At 49.4% G+C, this 25,025-nt stretch overlaps 1 long non-coding RNA gene across 2 annotated transcripts in view; it reads right to left on the bottom strand.

Moving 5' to 3' along the window:
* LOC135257775 (uncharacterized) overlaps nt 1-24,520 on the bottom strand; it is a 63,644-nt gene extending 39,124 nt beyond the window's left edge. Inside the window, exons 1-2 of one of the 2 annotated variants that reach the window (XR_010330741.1) lie at nt 23,984-24,520; nt 3,014-3,071 (exon numbers count right to left, since the gene is read on the bottom strand). This is a non-coding gene — a long non-coding RNA (uncharacterized LOC135257775). The remainder of the gene's footprint in view (nt 1-3,013; nt 3,072-23,983) is intronic. The other variant, XR_010330740.1, reaches the window with a different exon arrangement.
* Nucleotides 24,521-25,025: the final 505 nt, after the last annotated feature.

The following is a 25,025-nucleotide window of genomic DNA, read 5'->3' as shown; positions in this document are numbered from 1 at the left end:
TCTGACAGAAAGCCCTAATCTCAAAACAAATACTGGAAGAGCTTTCCCATTTACAGCTGTCACGCTGAGATTATTTACTCTGGGGATTTTTAAATAACCCCTGGATAGGAACGGCTCGTGTCATTTTCTGTGAAACACAAAATTTTACCTAAAATATGGAGGCAGGATTTCTGTGAAATCTCGGTTGGAAGAAAAACAATCGATCCAGTCCCAAGATTTACAAAGTCTGTGGATGTTAAACATGGTATCGCTCCCACTGTAGCATACGGCCAATGTGTGTGCCGTTTTTCACCACGTACGAAAGTTTATTCACCCACCCTAAATACCCAATTATGTTTTTGAACAACTTGCCAAAAGGGTTAGTAAAACTCAGCACAAACGCTGCATGTTATACGCCATAAAAAATATTTTCAGACACCGCACATGTCCAGGAAGAAGGTTCAGTCTTCTGGGTCACACTTTAGGACATGAAGCAGTTATAAAGGCTTCATAACGGATTAATAACAGCATTATGCAACATTAATACACATCGTTAATCAGCGTTAATACAGGTGAGTAGAGGTGTCATTACGGAGAAGCTCAGGATGAAAACGGCATGCTGCTGCTCAGATGAGCTCACAGATACACTCTAACCCTAACCCTAAACTAACCCTAACCCTAACCCCTAATCTTAACCTTAGCCTTAACCTTAACCTTAACCCTAACCCTAACCCTAACTACAGACACTGATTCAGACTAACATATTTAATTGCTCAACAAATAAGCATTTGGAGGTTAATGCTCCTATTTAAATAGGTCACAAACATATGATAAACCTCCTGTCTGGTGTATGTTTCAAGAAAACGTTTCAGACCTGGCTTTAGTTGCCATGATTCAGCCGCACACACACGCACAACAGCCACGATTCAGCCGCACACACGCGCACAACAGCCACGATTCAGCCGCACACACGCGCACAACAGCCACGATTCAGCCGCACACACGCGCACAACAGCCACGATTCAGCCGCACACACGCGCACAACAGCCACGATTCAGCCGCACACACGCGCACAATAGCCCTGATTCAGCCGCACACACGCGCACAATAGCCCTGATTCAGCCGCACACACGCGCACAATAGCCCTGATTCAGCCGCACACACGCGCACAATAGCCCTGATTCAGCCGCACACACGCGCACAACAGCCACGATTCAGCCGGGGCTGGCGACTCTCGAATGTGTAATTTACAGCTCCTTTACCAAGCTTAAAACAGACAGTTTGTTCTATGAAGATAAAATGGCTATGAAGGTTTTCACAAGTAAATTCACGCAGAAATACACTATAAAAATGTATGTATGTAAATCACATTGCAAACATGAAAAAGCAAAAACCTTCCGAGTTCACATCTTGAACTAATGTTGAATTTCCAGATCCACAATGAACTCCCCTGGTGTAAAAGTTTATACATGAGGCCAGAGAGATTAAAGCAACTTCATTATGTGCATTTTTGATAAACATACCTACTTTTTTATTTCAATTTGTCCAAAGCAACCTGGATGCATGTTAGAACACCACTCTGAAAGGGTACTTCCTATACGCCATTATTCCAACCCATGATGCATTGCCACCTGTTCTCCCAGAATCCCACTGGGACCTTTAATTTGCGGAACTCGTCCCACGCTCACCTGTAAGGGCATTATGCGCTCGGGGACCTCGGCCCTGTCGGACTCTGCTCTGAAAGAGTTTTTCTGTGAAATGGGGTTCTGCTCCAGCTGAAATGACCTTTCCCACCTGACACCAGGATGTCCGTCTGACACGTGACCGGACCGCGCGGAACGCGGCGTGAGCAGTAACGCACGTTCCCTTCATTCCAGGGTCAGCGCATCTGGCAAAGCGGAAACGTGCTGCTCTCCAAACCCTCCAAAACCGTGCGGTTTGTCAACATCCTTAATAAATTTCCATCAAGTCATTTCTCTAGTTAGCAACACGGCGCTGGGACCCGAGTTCTCAGGCCTGGCTGTTTCCCGATAAATCCAATCCAGAAGACGACCTTTGACCCTTTCAGAAACGCTGCAGAGCCACAGCGGAGCTAAGACTGTTCAGCGTGTCCTGTCAGACGGCTGTGTTCAGGTGACGGTGGGGTCCCAGCGCAAACACCGCCTGACACCATCGCCCAGGGGGGGAGGGGGGGGCAGTCCACCCCCACCCTGTCTCCCGCCCCCTCAGCCGGCAGGGCTGCCAGTCACCCGCAGCAGCTCATAAACGACCTGTCCGTCAAACGGCACTTTAACAGCGAGGGAGAGGGCTGCTGCAGTCAATCCACAAAAGAACTTATTTTGACAGTGTAATTATGACACCGTGTCACGGGTGCGAGCCGGGGCTGCAGCCCACGGGCCCCAGACCCATCGACCGTGCGAGGCGGGAAATTTATCAACGTCGAGCGCTCGCCGTCAACCCCCCCGTCTGAGACCGCCCCCCGCCCCCCCCCATCCCGTCACAAATGTCCACTCTGTCCTTTTCAAAGGAATTGGATCTGCAGAAAACACGTTTCTGACAAGCTTCCAGATTGTTCTGCAGCGCAGGAGACTGGTCACCCAGGAGCAGGTTTACACCAGAGAGGCAGTTCCTGTCTCCATAGAGCTGCTTTAACACGGCAGCAGCACATCTTAGCAAAGACATCATAAAGACCACCTATAACTTCCTGTCCACACTCAAATAAATCCACTGACCTGGACTCAATCAACAGGGAACTCCCTAGCCATTTAAACTGCCTTCCTAACTGATACACAAGGTCTCAAAAAGTTTATAAATGGTACCTCTGCATCCACAGAATTAGGAAAGATGTTTTAGTCATTATGTCCCATGGTCCTGCAATCAGCTGCAGAAGGGCATGAAGCTGGACTTCATCTTAAGAGGTTACTGGAGACCTTAAAAACGGACATTTGTAATTGCTTTACCTGAAATGGATCATGTATGAATTTGTGGTTTTGTTGACGTTTCTCCTGTGTGGTGTTTTAGGCAGTAAACTTACCGCTTGTTGCTTCTCTGGGCTCCCGTGAAAAAGAGATGGAAATCTCAGTGGGTCTCACCTGGTAAAATAAGAGAAATAAAAAATAATATATACAGTATGTACAGGCATGCAAACATACATATAAACATACACCCTCCTACATACCGGCAGGACCGGCAGAACCAGCCGGAACCTGAGAGGATTACTTCCAGCACCCCCACCCCCCGCTGCCCCACCCCTACCCCCACCCCGGCAGGACCAGAACCCGGGGGGGTTATTCCCGACGAGGCAGACAGGGTTAGTGCAGCCCCTCGGGGGGGTGGGGTGTCAGTATGGAGGTATAAAACCATCCATCACCCCTCAGAAACACCCATTAATCAATGAGAAAACTAAAGTTCTGAAGTCCACAGTGCAGGTACAGAAAGGTGCTCTGTGGCATTGTGGGATATCACGCTGTTCGGCCTTAAAGAGGCAGCGCCCTGCCGTTTACGCACAGCAAGAGCAGCCGAGAGCAGCCGAGAGCAGCCGAGAGCAGCCGAGAGCAGCCGAGAGCAGCCGAGAGCAGCCGAGGGGCTGCAGGTTCCATTCCCCAGAGGGGCACTGCCTTTGTACCCTTGAGCAAGGTGCTTAACCTGCACTGCTTCAGTAAATAACCAGCTGTATAAATGGATTGTACATTTAAAATTATAATTGCATGCAAGTTGCTCTGGATAAGAGCATCTGCTAAATGCCTGAATGCAATGAAAAGAAAAGGGAACAAAAAAAGAAGCATTCCACCCAAGGCACTGTTTTTACAGAAAAGTTATATGTGCCTGGAAAAAACACCAAAAGCAGGGCTCGACCGAGAGATCAAACTACAGGACACAGGAAGCAGCAGATTACTGGAGGTCCGACTAAACTCCAGGTGTGCGTGCAAACATCGAAACCTGGGACACGCTCAAAACAGGCGATATGTTTGAAGCAGAGGATTCTGGGACTGTGGGAGGACACCGTGGTGAGGCGAAGGATTGTGGGAAAGTAGGAGAACAGTGTGGAGGAGCAGAGGATTCTGGGACTGTGGGAGGCCAGTGTGGTGGTGAAGCAGAGGATTGTGGGAAAGCGGGAGGACAGTGTGAAGGAGCAGAGGATTGTGGGAAAGCGGGAGGACAGTGTGAAGGAGCAGAGGATTGTGGGAAAGCGGGAGGACAGTGTGAAGGAGCAGAGGATTGTGGGAAAGCGGGAGGACACATGGAATACGCAATGTGACCCAGAGCTCCTGACTTTCCCGTTGTCAATTTGCACAGCTCGTTGACAGGATGATAAGCAGATCTAATCTTACACGGGTGATGTTTTATTTAGCAATGAGCGGAGATGTGCTATCTCCCCCTGCCATCTCTCCCTGGGACAGGGAGGACCACCCATCCACAGCCCCTCGGCCCAGCCAATCAGCTCAGAGGTCACACGGCCTCCGCGTTTCCCCTGCATTTATACACAAAATTACCTCTCAAAACATGCAAAGCCACCGGGGACACCAAGTCAATAAATACCCCACGGAAACCAGAATTCTCTCTGTGTTAGCAACGAAGTGCTCTGTGTCACAGAGAGACACACTGCAGGGTGTGTGTGCACGCGAGAGAGAGAGTGTGTGTGTGCGTGCATGTGTGTGAGTGAGTGAGAGTGCATGCGTGAGAACTCAGAAACTAACAGCAGGTTAAGGAGGATAAAAGCATTTAATCAGCCAGTCTGCAGCAGTAACAGCCGTGACCGACAAAGAGAAAAAGCTAATAAGACAAGAACATTTTAATATTTGCTCTTCACCAAAACTGTCAAAGTTTGCTGGAGAATGTCCTTAACATGAAGATCAACAGCATGTTTTGAGAGTACAGGTGTTGGCCAAATGCCAGACATTTCATTTTCAACAACCTGTGTACACAGAGGCCTGCACACGGTGTCAACACAACTGTGTGCAGACCGCTCGCTGTCCGCACACGCTCACTCCGAATAACCAGACGCCGAAGGTTCTCCGGCTCGAGACCGACAGCGACTCGTTTGGCGGGGTGGAGAGAGAAAGACATGACCTTCCACTGACCCCGACACCAGGCACAAGACCTTGACCCTGCGTAGGTAATGGGTAACCAGAGCAAAGCGGACTGTAATCATTAGAGAGCGGGAGGGGCTTTAACAGCAAAGCCCCGCAGACCAAAGGAGAAGCACACGGGGGCTATTTGATGTTTGAGGGAGAACAGTAAAATGATTACTTATCTTAATTACCCCGCCAATTAACCTCCGCCCCCTCCAGGGTCCAGACTTTTCTGAATGACTTTCAAATGTGCAACGACTGAGCGAAGAATAAAATAAAAGTATTTTAACCAACACTCCAACTCCCCCTTACCCACCAAACGCAGCCCCTCAAAACCCTGAAACTTCAGACCTCCACACTGAGGGGGGGGGGGGCCGATGGGGGGGGAACGACACAGTCATGTGGGCCCACCCTGTAAGCCCTGAGGGTGTGGGGGGTGGGGGGTGCCTGTGTCCTGTCCCAGCCCAGAGACCAGTGTTCACAGGGTCCTGTCTCTGTAAAGTGTTACAGCAGCACCCCCCTGCCCCCCCTCCCCCATTGTTTTATGCACCTCAGCCAAATTGGTGAGTTTATTTAGAAACAGGGTGGCCGAAGAATCACGTCAACAGTTCTCTGGCTATGAGGCTCACTGACGACTCGCACACGCGCACGCGCACACACACACACGCACTCGCACGCACACACACACAGTCCGTGTGATGAGCTCTCTAATGTGGACAGGAACAGCATATACATGCTAACGTACTGCTGCATATGCTAACAGTACTACCACACATGCTAACGGTACTGCCACATATGCTAACGGTACTGCCACTTATGCCAACGGTACTGCCGCTTATGCTAACGTGCTGCCGCTTATGCTAACATACGCCATTTATGTTAACATATTGCCACATATGCTAACGGTACTGCCGCTTATGCCAACGGTACTGCCGCTTATGCTAACGTGCTGCCGCTTATGCTAACGTGCTGCCGCTTATGCTAACGTGCTGCCGCTTATGCTAACGTGCTGCCGCTTATGCTAACATACGCCATTTATGTTAACATATTGCCACATATGCTAATGTACTGCCACATATGCTAACGGTACTGACACTTATGCTAACGTACGCCGTTTATGCTAACGTATTGCCACATATGCTAAGGTACTGCCGCTTATGCTAACATAATGCCACTTATGCCAACGGTACTGCCACTTATGCTAACGTATGCCGTTTATACTAACATATTGTCACATATGCTAACATATTGCCACATATGCTAACGTACTGTTGCTGCAGGATGCCAACAGAAAGCTGCTAAAGGAAGAGCAAGTTTACAGAGCGCACATTCTCTTTAATCTCAAACCTCCGTTCATCCAAATGAGAATATTGTGTCCAAGTGCTTTCTTTCGTTGCTTAGCCTGGTCCAATGGATTAATAATTAATACTCTCTTCTCATGGAAAACAATTCTAAGCTGTTCTTGCCACAGGAGATAATTTAATTCAAGCCACCACTAACTTCAAAACAAATCTGCAGTGTGATGTCAGGGATTTGTGGGGGGGGGGTTCTCTTTTTTTGGGGGGGTAAGGGCCGGTTTTGTCTGATCAGCCAGGCCAAAACTTTCACTGGACTGCCACCACTGGGCAAGAAAGAGAGAAGGAAAAAAAGTGTGTCACGCTGTGATGTCTTCATGACTGAGTCTGTGATCAAGGCGCAGGATACGTGGAGATGGAGTGCTTAACGCAGACTTGCTTTAATTAGAGTCACTCTTAATCTAACTTGGGCTGAATTTAATTAGCCCTTAATGAATCAAGACATTTTGGGAATATGTGATAAAGGGATCCTTCTAAATATGGATGCATTTTCTCAACTATATTATCTCCCAAGTAATGCTCACCGTCTGGTTAATTGCGATATGAACCAGTGGCTTGTGTTGTCTACATCCAGTTAATTGCTTTCACTTCTCCAGAAAAAGAAAAGATGCACTCTGTATAACCATCTGAAGAGTAGAGCTAGTTTCCGAAACCAGGCCCTTATTCAGAACACATCTCCGGCCAGGAGCTCTGGCAGAGGGTCAGCTTTCACATCATCGCAAAATGGGAATGGCTAGGATATAGACAGGGATGTGGCTAGGATACAGATAGGGATGTGGCTAGCATACAGGTAGATATGTGGCTAGGATACAGGTAGGGATGTGGCTAGGATACAGGTAGGGATGTGGCTAGCATACAGATAGGGATGTGGCTAGGATACAGGTAGGGATGTGTGGACATAGGATGCAGATAGTGAGATGTGGCTAGATACAGTAGGATGTGGCTAGATACAGGTAGGGATGTGGCTAGGATACAGATAGGGATGTGGCTAGGATACAGGTAGGGATGTGGCTAGGATACAGGTAGGGATGTGGCTAGGATACAGATAGGGATGTGGCTAGCATACAGATAGGGATGTGGCTAGGATACAGGTAGGGATGTGGCTAGGATACAATGGCTAGGATACAGATAGGGATGTGGCTAGGATACAGGAGGGGCTAGCATCAGATGGATGTGGCTAGGATACAGGTAGGGATGTGGCTAGCATACAGATAGGATGTGGCTAGGATACAGATAGGGATGTGGCTAGCATACAGATAGGATGTGGCTAGGATACAGGTAGGGATGTGGCTAGCATACAGATAGGGATGTGGCTAGCATACAGATAGGATGTGCTAGCATACAGATATGGATGTGGCTAGGATACAGGTAGGGATGTGGCTAGGATACAGATAGGGATGTGGCTAGCATACAGATAGGGATGTGGCTAGCATACAGATAGGGATGTGGCTAGGATACAGATAGGGATGTGGCTAGCATACAGATAGGGATGTGGCTAGCATACAGATAGGGATGTGGTTAGATTGACCAGGGAGCCGATCCTGAAGTCAGAGACAAATGGAATCACAGATTTCTCAGACCTTCCTCCCCCTTCCTCTTCCTCTGGCTTCCACTGATTTAATAGTCTGAGGAAACACATTAGTCTTACATTGTAATAGTCTTATTACTGTAAAACCACTGAAAGGCTGCAGGACCCCTCTGAGGAAGACAGCGTTCGGCCAGGCTGTTGGGTAATAAAACTAAGCGGATTTATTTAGGGCAATTACTGAGCAGGGGGCTAGAGTGGGGGGCAAGAGTGATCCCGCAATTCCGCTTAAACAAACAACATTCAGGCAAAAGAACACAAATTATACCCTGGTAATGCCAGACAGATGTCCCACGTGAAACCGCAAATGAGAGCAAGGAGGACTGCTATCCCATAATCCCCGTAAACTCTACTTCTTCCCATTTAACCACAGACGGGAGACTGCAGTAGGACAGCCAAGCTGCCCGCACTGTGGGTGATAATCTCCAGCTGGCGTTAGATTACCAGCTACAAACTGCCGTCTAAGTCCATGATAAATCATAACAAACGTGTTCACAAAGATAGTAATGTAACATATTGTGATTCCAGAGAGCAACTCTGAACAAAGCTAAGGCAGCTGTAAAAATCAAGCTTTTAAAATCGGTTTTTAAATGAATATAAATATAAATTACCGAAGGTCTATAAGGCTATGAAGTTCCCCAGATCCCCACGAGATACGACCTTGCCTAGTGGACTTTTTTTTTTGTTTTTTTGAACATCGAGTCTGCGGACGAGGTCTGTCGGTGGGGTCGGTGGGCATGGTCTGTGGGAGTGGTCTGTGGGCGGGGTCTGTGGGCTACACACACAGTGCAGGAAAACAGAAAATGGCTGACAAATGGAACAAGGCTGGAGCGTCTCGTCCTCAGGCTGTGTGTGGCGGTAAAAAGTCACCCAGTCTCAGCCTGTGGCTCAGGGAGGGGGAGTCTCGGGGGGGGGGGGGGGGGGCTCAGGGGGGGCGGGGAGGAATGCAGGACGCTGGGGTGTAACTAGGCCTCGCCGTGACGGCCCGGAGCCACTGGCAGCGTCTGGCCTGCGGGAGGCCATCTGTCTGAGGACCAGGGGCAAAACGCCATCTCCTACCGCCATTCCATCTCCTACCGCTATTCCACGTCCTACCGCTATTCCATCTCCTACCGCTATTCCATCTCCTACCGCTATTCCATCTCCTACCGCTATTCCAACCTGTGACGCCCTTCACCCGCGACGCACAGTCGCCACCTTGCCCTCGCCCGCCAGGGTCGTCACGGTTATCATTGGGCCCTCTTGGGCTCTGGGAAAGCTTCTGCCCTGTGTTACCATGTCACTGATACCCTAGCTCACCGAGTGATCAGCCTTCTGCTGGATGGGCCATGACTGCAGGAAACCTGTCTGCACGCGCTCAGACGGAGTGAGGCACTTCCTGTCACAGAGCGAAGTCCACAGGAGCTCCACTCCGACACAGCCGGGCTCTTTCAGGGTTCTCTTCTCTTCTCTCTTTTCTTCCTGTTTTTTGGACCATTGTAGCTTTACCGCCATCTTGTGGCAAAACACCAGACAAGCACGCCAAGTAGACTCAATACACCTGTTAAATACCACTTACAGCAGCTCGCACACACACACACACACACACACACACGCGCTCACGTACGCATGCACGCACACACACATGCACACACACAGAATACATTCAACACTCTGGTTTGCAGTAACATTAAAGTTTTCGTTGCAATCCTCATAATGATGAATTCTCTTCAGTTAGATGTTTCTGCTGGGACAGCTATAATCGGACAACGCCTGCTCACTCCCATGATGCTCCTGGGCAGTACAGCCGTTTGAACACTGCCCCCCCCCTCCTGCCTCCCGCCCCCGACACTGGTAATTAAGAGATGGGTCTAATGAAGGCAGGTTCATTATGGAGTATAAATACAGAGTCCCGCAGTTTCCTTTATTTTACCCGTCCGCTGTCCCCGCTGTGGGGAGCTCATTACCGCAGCCGCGTCACACCCCCCCCCCCCCGCGCTCCACCCCCCCCCACTTCCCTGCCTCATTTAACTTGTTTTTGAGGATCTTTCTCTCTCTGTGTTGTGTCTGCGCCGTCTTCAGTGCCTTCAGCAAAACCCCCTTTCATATCCCACACCCTCGCCCCCCTCCCCTGCTGAAACCCCCACCCAAACCCCCGCCTGCCCCCCTTCCTGAATGTGTTGGGCTGCCCGGTCGTGTGTGGAGCAGGACTGTGCGGGCGCAGTACTGCGACACCGCAGGAAATGCACCAAAAACGCAAAAACGCGCTGGTCACAGCGTCAGCGCGCTCCTCTTCCTGGACTACAGCACAGCCGCACGTGCAGGGCGTCAGAAACCCGTCCGCACGCCAGGTTCACATTTCTGACATTCCGTCTTCCGTAAGCCCTGCATGCGTGAGCTGCCCACGCCCGCAGGCTGGTGGGGGGCAGTTAAAGTGACCCTGGGTTACTGGGGGCAGTTAAAGTGACCCTGGGTTACTGGGGGCAGTTCACTATCCCGGCTCGTTGATGGGAGTTTAAAGTTTTTCCTGCTTTTGTAATCCCACAATCCCGCTGTACTTAGCAGAGTTTCTGTTGTTTTGTTTCCAAACTGAAAACACTTAACAGCTTATGGAATCTGTTGAACTGGAATTGATTTAATCGAATAGTTCATTAATATCAGACGCAAAATTAATCTGGTTTGTGGGGGACATCACCTAACGAGGAATAGTTTACAGGCTAATGACATTGGGCGGGGGTGGAGCGTGGGGGGGTTAATGGAGTAGCAATAAAAAAAACTTTTTGCATTTTTCTTTTTTTCTGGTGTCCATTAATTGTTTTAGTTCCAGTGAACGAGGCCCATTGTCTCCGGATTCATTAACTTCAATGGAGGCATTTGTGTTGTCAGCCATTTCTAATCTTACAGGCCCCTAACTACGAAGGCATTATTCCTCCTAACAGACTCATTAAAAACAGAACGCATGAGACCAACAGCTCGCAGACTTGTTCAATTATTTGTCAAATTACGTGAGAAATATCGGCACGGTGAGTGATCTAGCCGCGGCCAGCGCTGCCGCGCGCTCCTGACAGATCGCCTCTCCCCGGACAGCTCCACACCGAGAGCAATCAAACCGCACTCCGGCTGCTCCGACAGAAGAGAACACAGGAGGTAAGAGCTCGGACGGAAGGAGCGGGCGGATAATGAGGTTCTCCCGTTTCGGACAGAACCCCCTCGCCCCGGTGCGCTCCGGGTCACAGCTCCGTCTCCAGCCTGACAGGGTCAGCGTTTCCCCCCGTCTGACGGGTCAGCGTTTAATGCACCGCTGTGCACAGGCCAGTTCACCCGCCAATCAATGCAGGAGGCGGAGAGCGAGCCCCACAAAAAACACAAGAGCAATAAGTAAATAAAAAATTCAAAAAACAACTCAAGGAAGAGGAGAGCCTCTTTTAGCAATGTTATAACTTTGGCCTGAGGGTTATAACTGCTGCATGAGGTTATAACAGCTGGATAAGATTATAATGATTGCGTGAGGTTATAACGGCTGTGTGACTTGTATCATATTTAGTTGTAAAGTAACCTAAACAAAGGTCTGCCCTTGCAGGTGTTCCTCTGGGATGTGAAATCTGGTATTGATGAGATTCCCTGTTTGTCTGGCGTACAGAATGTAAAATGTCTGGCCGTGTGCCTGACAGAGACTGCTGTGACACGTTTCAGTAACAGCACCAGTCCCTGGACACTGCAGATATGGATCACAGTCTATAACTCTGAACACCGTCGCTGTGAAAAGGCCAGCGTTGTACCCCTAAAACTGGAGGAGGGCCACAGAGCTGTGTCAACAAGTTTAGAATAAACTTAGAATAAACATCAAACAGAAAAACGCTCGCCTAGTCTTAAAAATTAATTCAATTCAAGTTCTCAAAACTTAAAAACAGAACTTCATGTCTTCTGCGGCATGTATAGAGTCTTACTGGCACCAGGCCTTCTCTCCGTCTGTCGTCCTGACAACTCAAACGGACTTACCGACCGTCTCCGAGCACCCTGAGCCAACCGAACAGCTTGACACACTTGTCAATGAAAAAATAATAATTGCTTGCTGCAGGCTGAAGGCCTGTCTCTAAATAATTGTAATTTCATTCATGCAAATGTGGGGTTTTCATGAATAAACATTTAATGAGCCCTCCCCGGCCGGTTTGGCCCAGCCTCGGCACGTCCTGGTTAAAGCCGGTATTAATTACAGAGCCCGAACCTGCCAGCGTCAGGGTGATCCATATTTAAGCACACGGCGCACTTCATTACAACACGCGTCTGTAAAATGTCTGCAGTCATACATCAGGAGTAAAGCTTCAAACTGAGAGAACAGTACCCCATGCTGGCCACCAGGGGGCTCTCCTCACCCACACCCATTAATTTTACTAAAGGACCATGGAGTAATGCAACAGGCAGAGCTAGATCAGTGTTAAAAACATTTCCTCTATTCAGCAGAAAGTCCCTCTTCAACAACAGAGCTTTCCTAGGTTTGGCAGGGCTGATGACATCGGCCGCTGAGGAGGAGGAAAAATGCACACCAAAACAAAAAACAAAAAACAAAAAACCCTCAGCCCAAAATCCAGGAAGTACAACATTCCGGAAAGTAGAATGCCGGATAATAGAGGTTCTACTGTAACTGGTTCTTTTTCGGCACAATCTGCTGTCATCTGTACATTAAAATCACTTGGAAAAAGCATAAATAACGCTGCCAGCACTGTGAAGAAATGAAGTTCCAGAGTCCTGAGACAGAGCCCAGCGTGAGGGAGGACTGCACAGCAGCACAGAAGACTTTAACAGCATTCAGGATGTTTAAAACGGAAAAGGACCAACACAGGAGGAGCTCTGCCAAACGCTGGGCAGAGAGTCAGAGCACCTTTAAGCAGGATGGGTTAAAGAGGAAGAGGAGAACAAGATCATCATCATCATCATCATCATCATCACTGCAGCAGGGCCGAGGGGTGATACCTGCACTACTGGGCCATAACGGCTGCAGCACACAGCTGTACCGGACAGGAAGGGGACAGGTCGAGCAGGAGGTGAGATTTAGCAGTCTGTGGGTACCGGACAGGAAGGGGACAGGTCGAGCAGGAGGTGAGATTTGGCAGTCTGTGGGTACCGGACAGGAAGGGGACAGGTCGAGCAGGAGGTGAGATTTAGCAGTCTGTGGGTACCGGACAGGAAGGGGACAGGTCGAGCAGAGGTGAGATTTAGCAGTCTGTGGGTACCGGACAGGAAGGGACAGGTCGAGCAGGAGGTGAGATTTATCAGTCTGTGGGTACCGGACAGGAAGGGGACAGGTCGAGCAGGAGGTGAGATTTAGCATCTGTGGGTACCGGACAGGAAGGGGACAGGTCGAGCAGGAGGTGAGATTTAGCAGTCTGTGGGTACCGGACAGGAAGGGGACAGGTCGAGCAGGAGGTGAGATTTAGCAGTCTGTGGGTACCGGACAGGTCGAGCAGGAGGTGAGATTTAGCAGTCTGTGGGTACCGGACAGGAAGGGGACAGGTCGAGCAGGAGGTGAGATTTAGCAGTCTGTGGGTACCGGACAGGAAGGGGACAGGTCGAGCAGGAGGTGAGATTTAGCAGTCTGTGGGTACCGGACAGGAAGGGGACAGGTCGAGCAGGAGGTGAGATTTAGCAGTCTGTGGGTACCGGACAGGAAGGGGACAGGTCGAGCCGGAGGTGAGATTTAGCAGTCTGTGGGTACCGGACAGGTCGAGCAGGAGGTGAGATTTAGCAGTCTGTGGGTACCGAACAGGAAGGGGACAGGTCGAGCAGGAGGTGAGATTTATCAGTCTGTGGGTACCGGACAGGAAGGGGACAGGTCGAGCAGGAGGTGAGATTTAGCAGTCTGTGGGTACCGGACAGGAAGGAGACAGGTCGAGCAGGAGGTGAGATTTAGCAGTCTGTGGGGGCTGAGGGTGGGGGGAATCAGACGGTGTCCAGAAGAGGCTGTATAAAATTAAATCGTCCAGGTGATGAAATTCATCTCATTTTATTGCCCGTCTTCTTGCTTCTCCAGTGACTGGCAGGGTCTTCGGGGGGGGGGGGGCGGGGTTATAAAATTTACGACGGCCACCGCAAGCACACCCCCACTTTCCTGGGAAAACACCTCCTGACAGTCAGGGGCAGTGTGTAGTGTTCAGGAACTTAGCTTTTATCCAGAGGGTTATAGGTTTGATTCCTGAACAGGGAATTTTGCCAGAGATGCTCCGGCAATTTAACCTAAAAAAATTAAAATAAAAAAATGGGCTGAATGATTTTTTTTATTCAAAAATGTGTCTGTGTGTGTGTGTGTGTGTGTGCGCGTGTGCGCGTGTGCGCGCGTGCGTGCGTGTTTCCGTACATGTACGTGTGTGAGCTTGCATGTGTGTGCGTGTGGACGTAGGGGTTTGTGTGTGCATGTACGTGTATGTGCGTGTGCGTTTGTGTGTGTGTGCGTGCGTGCGTGTGTGCGCGAGTGTGTGTGTGTGTGAGGTGGCGGGGGGCTCCAGGTACACTCAGTCATTGTACTTCAGACGCTTCTGTTGAAAATTTGTCAACTCTGCCTGAGGCCGATCCCACTAAAGTGAAGTCATTTAGCTTATCCTATCCCAGCAACCGAGCAGCTGCTTTCTTTCCCCCTCTCCCTCTATCTCTCTCTCTCGTTTTTTTTTTTTTGTACGGCCTTTTTTCTCATTTAGTCCAACAAAGATTGTCCTCACAGATTGACCTTGCATTGGGCCCCAGGCTCTTGCCCTTGTGGCTGTAACTAGATAACACACTCTATCAGAGGTCTGCGAAATCATTGGGAGAGCACTGGGGCTGATAGCGGCATCAATCCTGGCTTGACACTCGCCCGGGTCAGCCATTTATCTCCCGCCGTTGCCGCTGGTTACCGCCCCGGCCATCTCGCCTCCCGCTACACCCTCTTTAATAACCTTGGCGATGTTCCTCTGCAGAGCCGATACCATCTTAATCCGCGATAAGTGTCCCCTGGTCCCACTCGCCACGCCCAGCGCGTTAGGACCTCACAGGATTCGCCGACGTCCGATTGGGGCTCGCCGTCCGGATGCCCCGCCCACCAAACAACAGGGTGCAGATTCCCCCAGACGTACAGGGGGGCTCAGTCGGGTGCAGACGTACAGGGGGGCGCGGTCGGGTGCAGACGTACAGGGGGGCTCGGTCGGGTGCAGGCGTACAGGGGGGCGCGGTCGGGTGCAGGCGTACAGGGGGGCGCGGTCGGGTGCAGGCGTACAGGGGGCGCGGTCGGGTGCAGACGTACAGGGGGGCTCTGCCGGGTGCAGACGTACAGGGGGGCTCTGCCGGGTGCAGACGTACAGGGGGGCTCTGCCGGGTGCAGACGTACAGGGGGGCTCGGTCGGGTGCAGACGTACAGGGGGGCTCAGTCGGGTGCAGATGTACGAGGGGGGTGGGGGGGGCAGTTAGGGCAATTTCCACAGCTCAGTGGGGTTCTTGCTGGTCAATGTTTTTACTGAGTCAGTGTTTGTTCCTGAATGCTTTGACTAATGTCTCACTGGTAAGAGACACACAAGATCTGTGTGACTCAGTGCTTAAAGCATACATACAAGCAGAATGAAATTTGCACCCACAGAATTTCACATATAAAATATATATATATATTTTTTTTATATTTCAGCAAGTTAAAGGTCACATACAAGGTAGTCTTTCCCCCAAATTAACCAAGTCTAACACTGTTCGCTCAAACATGGCCAGGGGTCTGTGGGTTGGTTGTTAAGTGTACAGACAGCAGCAGCAGGTATCCACACAGTGATGAGCCACCCATGGACCGCATGCGGGCTTTAAAATCCTCTTCAGTAACCCCCTCTAAAGCACTGCAGCACCAACCCAGCAAGCTGAGCTCAACACGTTCAGCACTGAGGGGGAAAAGCTCTGATCAGCTATTCAGCATGACAGTGAGCAAGCGAGTGAGCCAGTGAGAGAGCGATCGAGCCAGTGAACAAGAGTGAGCAAAAGCCTTTACAGCGTAACGCACACTAACAGCTGTTATAGTGTAACAGCCCTTACAGCGTAACACACACTAACAGCCCTTACAGCGTAACGCACACTAACAGCCCTTACAGCGTAACGCACACTAACAGCCTTTACAGTGTAACACACACTAACAGCCCTTACAGCGTAACGCACACTAACAGCCCTTACAGCGTAACGCACACTAACAGCCCTTACAGCGTAACGCACGCTAACAGCCCTTACAGCGTAACGCACACTAACAGCCCTTACAGCGTAACGCACACTAACAGCCCTTACAGCGTAACGCACACTAACAGCCCTTACAGCGTAACGCACGCTAACAGCCCTTACAGCGTAACGCACGCTAACAGCCCTTACAGCGTAACGCACACTAACAGCCCTTACAGCGTAACGCACGCTAACAGCCCTTACAGCGTAACGCACGCTAACAGCCCTTACAGCGTAACAGCCCTTACAGCGTAACGCACGCTAACAGCCCTTACAGCGTAACGCACACTAACAGCCCTTACAGCGTAACAGCCCTTACAGCGTAACGCACACTAACAGCCCTTACAGCGTAACGCACACTAACAGCCCTTACAGCGTAACGCACGCTAACAGCCCTTACAGCGTAACGCACGCTAACAGCCCTTACAGCGTAACACACACTAACAGTCCTTACAGCGTAACAGCCCTTACAGCGTAACGCACGCTAACAGCCCTTACAGCGTAACAGCCCTTACAGCGTAACGCACACTAACAGCCCTTACAGCGTAATGCACGCTAACAGCCCTTACAGCGTAACGCACACTAACAGCCCTTACAGCGTAACGCACGCTAACAGCCCTTACAGCGTAACGCACACTAACAGCCCTTACAGCGTAACGCACGCTAACAGCCCTTAAAGGCTCCCGGGCACTCGTACACTAAATGGATGGGGGGCTGCTTTCCCTGCAGGGTAAACTTTTATTAATGCCCGATGTTAGCATATGCTTAAAGAGGAGGAAAGCGAATGTCACTCGCAGCGATTCTCCTTTAACAGTCTAATTGCTTTACTCAAGAGCTCATTACGTATTCCCTTCCATCAGACTGGGGGGGGGGGGGGGCGGTAACGTGCTAATCCAGGTAGCGGCAGGCTGCCGGTCGGCGTGTCGGTAATCTTCAGCCCGATGTTGGACCAAAGCGCCTCTCCATCATTGCCCACGTTGCCATAGCGATGCTACGCAAGCCGTTATAGATGAGGGCTTCATGCTTTTCCACTGTAGGGCTGAAATGGGGAGGTTAAATGGGGTGTCATCCATCTTAATGAAATGCAATTATTTCAGCGCTTATTAATCACTGAGAGGCATTAGCTGCTGGCGACTCTGCGCCTCCATCCGTCAAACTTTGCAAATTTCTGTCATTTTGTTTCCTCTTCCCTCGCCTTGTTTGTGCCTTCTGCTCCGCTCGTGTCTGCGGTGCGCGGAAATTAAACGCTTCCCCCGCCACGGACCCACCCCGCGCACCGAGAGACCGCTTCACCCCGCGCACCGAGAGACCGCTTCACCCCGCGCACCGAGAGACCGTTAGCGGCCTATACAAACGCAGACAGGCGAGGAGGGGAGGGGCGGGGCGGGGCGGGCAGGGTGGGGCGGGCGGGGCGGGGTGGGGTGGGGAGGAGCTGGGGCAGGGCGGGGCCGGGCGGGGCCAAACAGGGTATACTTTTGCCCTTAAACATTATCTGAGATGTGGGGTGCACGAGTGTCCAAGTGCCATTCATTTTCATACTGATGGAGCAGCTGATGAAAACACCTTATTTAAAACACCTGTGAGTGCACGTATGAGTGAGCAAGTTCGAGTGAGTGCATGAGTGTGAGTGCGCGGCACTGTCAAAATAAGTTTAAGTCTCACACTGATAATGGCAACAAAAAAATGTTACTGTCGACTGTGCGACCATCTTTAACCTGGGTATCCTGGCAACCATGGAATTCTGCAGGTAGGGAAGATGCCCCACTCAGTCTAAAGGCCCAGCATTTCCAGAGCAGGCAGGACAGAGGGCAGCCCCACTCAGGCTAAAGGACGCGCGGGGAGGACACGCAAACTCCACGCAGAGAGGATGCGACAGGCTGCGCCACATTCACACGCACAGGGCCGGCCTGACATGATCTACAGCACTGTTTTTAAAACTTTGATTAAAATACATTCAGCACAATTTCACTGCAATTTCAAGTTCCTCCTCTACCCCCCTCTCCCGTGCAGGGAGGGGGGGGAATGAAGATTTATCGGTTTGGAGTCGTCAGAGAAGAGTTAGCCTGCACTCCAAATGAGATTTAAAAGCATCCTGGCTTGAGCCAAACTGGATTTGGATTTAACACAATCTCATTAAGGCAACCGGACGGCCAGAGCCTGCTCTGCGGGCGGCTAGCACATCGCACCGTTAGGGCACAGGGCATAACTTTGGGCTGAACACAAACAATCACTGCTCGCCTGTGCACACGCACACGCACACGCACACGCACACGCACACGCACACGCACACGCACACGCACACGCACACGCACACGCACACGCACACACTAAAGCACCGAGAGGGAAGCCTCATCAGAGCTGGTGTGCATTATTACAGCCACACGTGACCAGATCAATGAACTGCACACATTCAAAGGTTTATTCATTTCATCTCTCTCCCTGTCTGCACCAACGACGACGACAACGGCCGCTACAGTGGAAACGTCTCTCCGTCTCCGTTCTCAAAGGTGCTCACACGGGCATACTCAGGGTTAGAATGTGGGGAGGACAGACAGCCACACCCAGGGTTAGAATGTGGGGAGGACAGCGAGCCACACCCAGGGTTAGAATGTGGGGAGGACAGACAGCCACACGGGCGTACTCAGGGTTAGAATGTGGGGAGGACAGCGAGCCACACGGGCGTACCCAAGGTTAGAATGTGGGGAGGACAGCCAGCCACACGGGCGTACCCAGGGTTAGAATGTGGGGAGGACAGCGAGCCACACGGGCGTACCCAGGGTTAGAATGTGGGGAGGACAGACAGCCACACGGGGGTACCCAGGGTTAGAATGTGGGGAGGACAGACAGCCACACTCAGGGTTAGAATGTGGGGAGGACAGACAGCCACACCCAGGGTTAGAATGTGGGGAGGACAGCGAGCCACACGGGCGTACTCAGGGTTAGAATGTGGGGAGGACAGCGAGCCACGCGGGCGTACCCAGGGTTAGAATGTGGGGAGGACAGACAGCCACACTCAGGGTTAGAATGTGGGGAGGACAGCGAGCCACACGGGCGTACCCAGGGTTAGAATGTGGGGAGGACAGCGAGCCACACGGGCGTACTCAGGGTTAGAATGTGGGGAGGACAGCGAGCCACACGGGCGTACTCAGGGTTAGAATGTGGGGAGGACAGCGAGCCACGCGGCTACTCAGGGTTAGAATGTGGGAGGACAGCGAGCCACACGGGCGTACTCAGGGTTAGAATGTGGGGAGGACAGCGAGCCACGCGGGCGTACTCAGGGTTAGAATGTGGGGAGGACAGCGAGCCACGCGGGCGTACTCAGGGTTAGAATGTGGGGAGGACAGCGAGCCACACGGGCGTACTCAGGGTTAGAATGTGGGGAGGACAGCGAGCCACGCGGGCGTACTCAGGGTTAGAATGTGGGGAGGACAGCGAGCCACACGGGCGTACTCAGGGTTAGAATGTGGGGAGGACAGACAGCCACACCCAGGGTTAGAATGTGGGGAGGACAGCGAGCCACGCGGGCGTACTCAGGGTTAGAAGGTGGGGAGGACAGCGAGCCACACGGGCGTACTCAGGGTTAGAATGTGGGGAGGACAGCGAGCCACACGGGCGTACTCAGGGTTAGAATGTGGGGAGGACAGCGAGCCACGCGGGCGTACTCAGTGTTTAGAGAGAGCCAAGTGCTTTCGGTTTCCAAGTGGAGGGGGCGATGACATGGCAGAACACATCTGTGCCGAAAACTCAGAAAGGCAAATATTTAAGTGTGTTATATTCATCATAACATTTTATTGGGTGGGTGGGGGGGTGCTGCCCAGTTGTGATTATTGTATTGTATGCCCCCCCCCTGCCTCCCCCAGAGACCACGCCCTTTGTTAGCGGTGACTTCTGTGCGCTAACCGTGCGCCTACCGCACACTGATATCCGGTTAGCGAACCTCACACCCCGCTAGCGATCATGTGATTATCTGTGACACCTCAGTGACCCCTGACCTCTACCCTCAGAGGACCCAACCCAGGCGTAACCCCAAGATGGCCATTTCTCTACCGGACACAAAAAGCAGTGAAGTCAGACCCAATCTCTATGGGGGTGGGGGGGGGGGATGAGTTCACCCCAAGGAAAGTTTTGAGTGAACACCGCATGCATAAAGTGGGGGGGGCGGGTTGTAAAGATACAGAACATCTCCACTGCTAAGTATGCCATTTCATATCTGTATTAATAAAAATCTGTATTAATATTATCTGTATTAATATTAGTACTTTCCATAATCTTATACATGACCGAATGCCCCAACCTGGCCCACAGGCTGTCATGTTGTCCAGTTCTTCAGAAAATTTGCACTCCATGCTCTTCGGTAAAGAGGAGGCCAAATATTTCAGAATAAGTGCTCATATCAAAGAAACGGCCTTAGACACCGGTGACGATCTTTCAGAGTTCAGTACATAAGACCGGCAAAACGCAGCTTCACTGATGAACGGAATATGCCAAATCTCTAGCCTCATCTTAAACAAAAAAACCTTAACAGACGATTTTATAACTGCAGTCACTGTATTATTTTTATTTATGAACTTCTATACTGAACGCAAAAGCTTGAAATAACCATCACGCAATAAAACGTACCGTCTTATGGATAAGTATACCATAATATGCTGAATACATTTGAGGTACTAAAAATGTATTTTAAATTAAATTTAACATCTTTTTGCATAATACAATACATACGTGATTAGATTCAAATATCCTACTTAGGCTGAAGTAACAATCATTGGCGTATTTTGTGCATGATTTCTAGATATGAAAAATTTCTGAACGCAAGTTGCAATCTATTGTAAATAAGTCCATCTCAGTTGTAGACGCAGCTTAACAGATTTCCGCTGGACGAAAAAAACTCAGATCAAGACTGCCGATATACGGGATCTTCAAATATAGAAAAATGGGTTTTGTTGGGCAAGAGAAAAAGCACTTGTTTTAAGATTTACATTAGATTTTTAACCAATTTCCCCTATAGTGTTGAAAACAATGTACCGTTTTGAAAAGAAATTCATTTTACCAATTTGATAATCCTATACCATTTTATGTACCACTGATCAGAATGATGTCTTACTACCAAGCCATGCGTTTGCTATATATTAAAGGGGAATTGATGACAATACGTTACTCTGCTAAAACACTGTGTACAATGGCACAGTGTATCTATGCACAAGAGCTACATTATAAAACATTCTAAAGATGCTTTTTTAAGTTCATCACGAACCAGTTCCAACTTTTGGCATTTCTAAAATACGCAATACACGAGAGCAAAGAAAACAGGAAAAAGCCTTCAGAAATAAGTTTAGATTTGAGAAGACAGTATGCGACAGAATTGCAATCCAGCTTTTTGTTTTATTTGGTTCGTCTGCTTAAAGCTGTTTTTGTTTTTACCTCTGCCAGGAAAGCGGTCCTTAAATATGTGAATGGGGTTAAAAAAAAAAAAAAAAAAAAAAAAAACAATGCCCAGACACAATGCAGTGAGTAATTAGACTGTCGCAAATCATCATAAAATAATTTGTTGGCTGAATGTCAGACAGCCAATTCAGACACGGTAAAGTCACAGTGTGTGGCTTTCACACATTCCAGATTGTAATGGTAATTCTCAATTACAAGGACACACTTTAATGTGGAGCGGAGGATTAGAAATCCAGTGTTCATTTATATTTAAAACACTTGGTGACAGTTAGGCCTACGATTTCAGAGTAGCATCTGCCAGGAATACATCTGGTCTTTCATAAAATATGGAAAAAAACGAATTACAATTTTAAAAACATAAATCGCGCGTAATCTCCGTATTCAAAAGAAACAATTGTCTGGTGCCAACATCCAAATCCCCGCTATCAACAAAAATAAACGACTTTTCCCGAAAGGGGCCCCCAGACCGTCGGTACAGCTTTCCACCGTCACGTGATGCACAGCGGCGCGGACGGGACCGGAACCCACCCGACGGGCAGACAGGCTCTGCCGGGGACAGATCGGTCACTCCGGTCTCGGTTATCAGGAGCCCCGGGCCATTTCCGCCCTCTGGTCCCGTCCTTATCGGACAGACCGGGCGCACGCACATCATGAGCGACCAGGAGCCGGCTGCTTTCACAAATTATCGGATTATTCAATATTGCAGCAGATGTCTTATTTCTCGAAATATCTGAAATGTCTCCTGGAAAAGAGGCTCTGAAACAAGTGGAAATTGTATCTAGTCAATATTTTAGTTTTTTTTTAAATGTATGAAATCCTTTTATACATGGTTGAGTGCTGCCATCGTGTGGCTGTACCGTAGGAGTGCAGATATTTCTTTAAAAATGTTCAGCTGACTGGTAAGTGAATACTGAACAGTCAGTCAATACAATTTCAGCGAAAGTAGAAGTCACCGAATTGTGTCGGAAATTAAAATTACAATGATTCACAATGAAATTCAAACAAAGGACAAATGTCAACTGGATCCAGGGCAAACCAATGACCAATACACGCAGACCGGTATAAAACACTAAATGCAAGTAAACTGAATAATAGGAGAGGGTATTTATTTTCCGTAGCGAAGACAAGACATTATTGAAGATTTCTGGCGGCTGGATCGTGATGGATCTGATCCTGGCACCCGATTGGTCAGTCCTCAGAGGAATCATCCAGACCGATTCAGTCTGAGTGCTAAGAGTGAGAGCAGATGGGCTGCACCACACACTCCACCTTACTGAACATTCACATGTTTATTCAAGAAAGAAAATATACATTAAAAAAATAAACTGCCCTGAACTGTCACTATAGGAAGGGCAGGGTATCTTCTACAAAGATAAAACATTTCTGTATCCAAACAAATGCACATTCTGCAAATTTATATTCCAATACCCCAATGTTCCAAATATATCCCCTACCCCAAATGTCCCAAATACATTTCACAACTCCAAATGTTGCAAATATATACCCCTATTCAGAATATTCAAAAACGAAATATTGCCCCATTTCAAATGTTCCACAAATCTTTGATGCCGTACCCACAATGCCACTGAACGCGCGTTCACAAGGGCAACACTGCCTGCGAGGCTGCGCATCCTGGTTCGTGACGAAAGAAAGAAAATACTGGAACAGCAAGGGAATACCCATCGGAATAACCTGCTCAGGAAAGCAGTTTCAACCACCATGTGCGACAGAGTCAAATGAATTACCAAAATACCAGGACAGACTATAGCCGAATATAATCTTTTATCATCTCATATTTTCCGAAATCATTTAAATTCCTCGTCTCCAGCACTCAATTGATGTAATCAGAAATTGTACATGGACGGTTTTTGTCATTGCGTGTCACGTGCGCTTGCCTGGTTAATGTACTTCTGAATGAAATGACAAGGCCTTCACGCGCGTAATCCAGCCAGCGCTCGGGAAACGCGGCCAAGAATGAAGGGAGATTGCGAATAACAAGAGCCGAGGGATTACAGATGGCGGTGTAGCCAATTACCCAAGTGCTGCATCAAATCAATTCAAACTGCAAGGCGCGGAAATATTCCACCAGAGAACTGCCCTGTCAAGACGATTAATCTCCGCGTAGATTGCAGTAGGCTTCGCACAACTAGCAGTGTGGCCGTTCAGCCCCAAGAGAACATAATGCGAATAAACTGTTAATGTCTGGCTTGTTTGATTTGTCATCTACAGTTGTCATTTCCAGCCACTAGCCCACACAACATGGTGGCCTGCTGGTTTGCTAAACGCCAGGCAGGCCAAGATAAACCTGGTTTCTTACAGCAGTTAAGATTAATGTAGTGTTAGATAATGTAGCTTCTTACCACTTTAGCTCAGGTCATCCGCTTGCCAGATGAAACCGAGAGAGAAGCCGCCTGGAGGACTTGCCGTACAGCTACCGTTGCCGCGTGTGTTTGGTGAACGTTAAGTGAGCGAAAACGAGGTAGTGAGTTACCTCAATTTAATTAGCTCAATTTAAATAAGCCGCTCCAACTCTTACAACAGCCTGGCGTGTTAGCCATCTTAAGCAGCCATATGACGACTCTGCGGCGCTGGAATTTGCTCTTTTCCTTGGAGAATCGTCTGTTGTTTTGTTTTTTCCCTCCCAACTTAAATTCGGCTTGTAGTTCAGACCCAAGAACGCAGGTGGGGGGAGTTACCGGCGTAATCACACCCGCTGTAATTATTCAGATAATTGTGGCGACCACTTGTGGTTCTCCCGAGGGCAAGAGTGGGTTTCTGTGCAGCTATGAATGGCTTGGTGAATTGATTATTTAGAAACAGTTGCTGGCATGAATACCGAAACCAACTCAGCCCTTCATCACCGTCCCTGGGCTAATCTAGCCTAACATAATTTAAAGACCATAACATTTTGTTCACAAGTTTCATTAAAGGTGGAAGAAGTTCAGTAGGTCAGTTGCAAGAAAAAACTTGTTCGCGGGAGGGCATTTAATTTAAAAAAAAAAAAAAAAAAAAAAAACTTGCCAGGTAAATTACCTGGGGGTTTATAAACGCTCTCATGTATGAGCCCAAAGCTGTTAGCGGACCTGTGCCCGTTTGTGTCGTACGTCATGGTGTGAGTAGCGCTATATGTGCTGTGATTTATTCAGAGATCTGAAAGACGAAGTAAGCCAGTCCCAGTTTAGGGAAAGTCAACCCCTGACCCTGTCGATGTGTCTGTAATGGGAACTCCCAAAGCAGTGGAGGTTTGGAAGTGTCACCTACCTCTGCATCACACACACACACACACACACACATACACACACACACACACAAACGCACACAAACAACACAGGTTATGTCTAGTCTTTAGTGATGAGTCTGTGCTTGAACCCTCCAGGAGTTGTTGCTTAATTGGGACAGGTA

This window comes from Anguilla rostrata, chromosome 6, assembly GCF_018555375.3.
Source record: "Anguilla rostrata isolate EN2019 chromosome 6, ASM1855537v3, whole genome shotgun sequence".
NCBI classification, from domain to species: domain Eukaryota; kingdom Metazoa; phylum Chordata; class Actinopteri; order Anguilliformes; family Anguillidae; genus Anguilla; species Anguilla rostrata.
The sequence above is the reverse complement of the archived record's forward strand: the minus strand, read 5'-3'. Positions and strand labels throughout refer to the sequence as shown.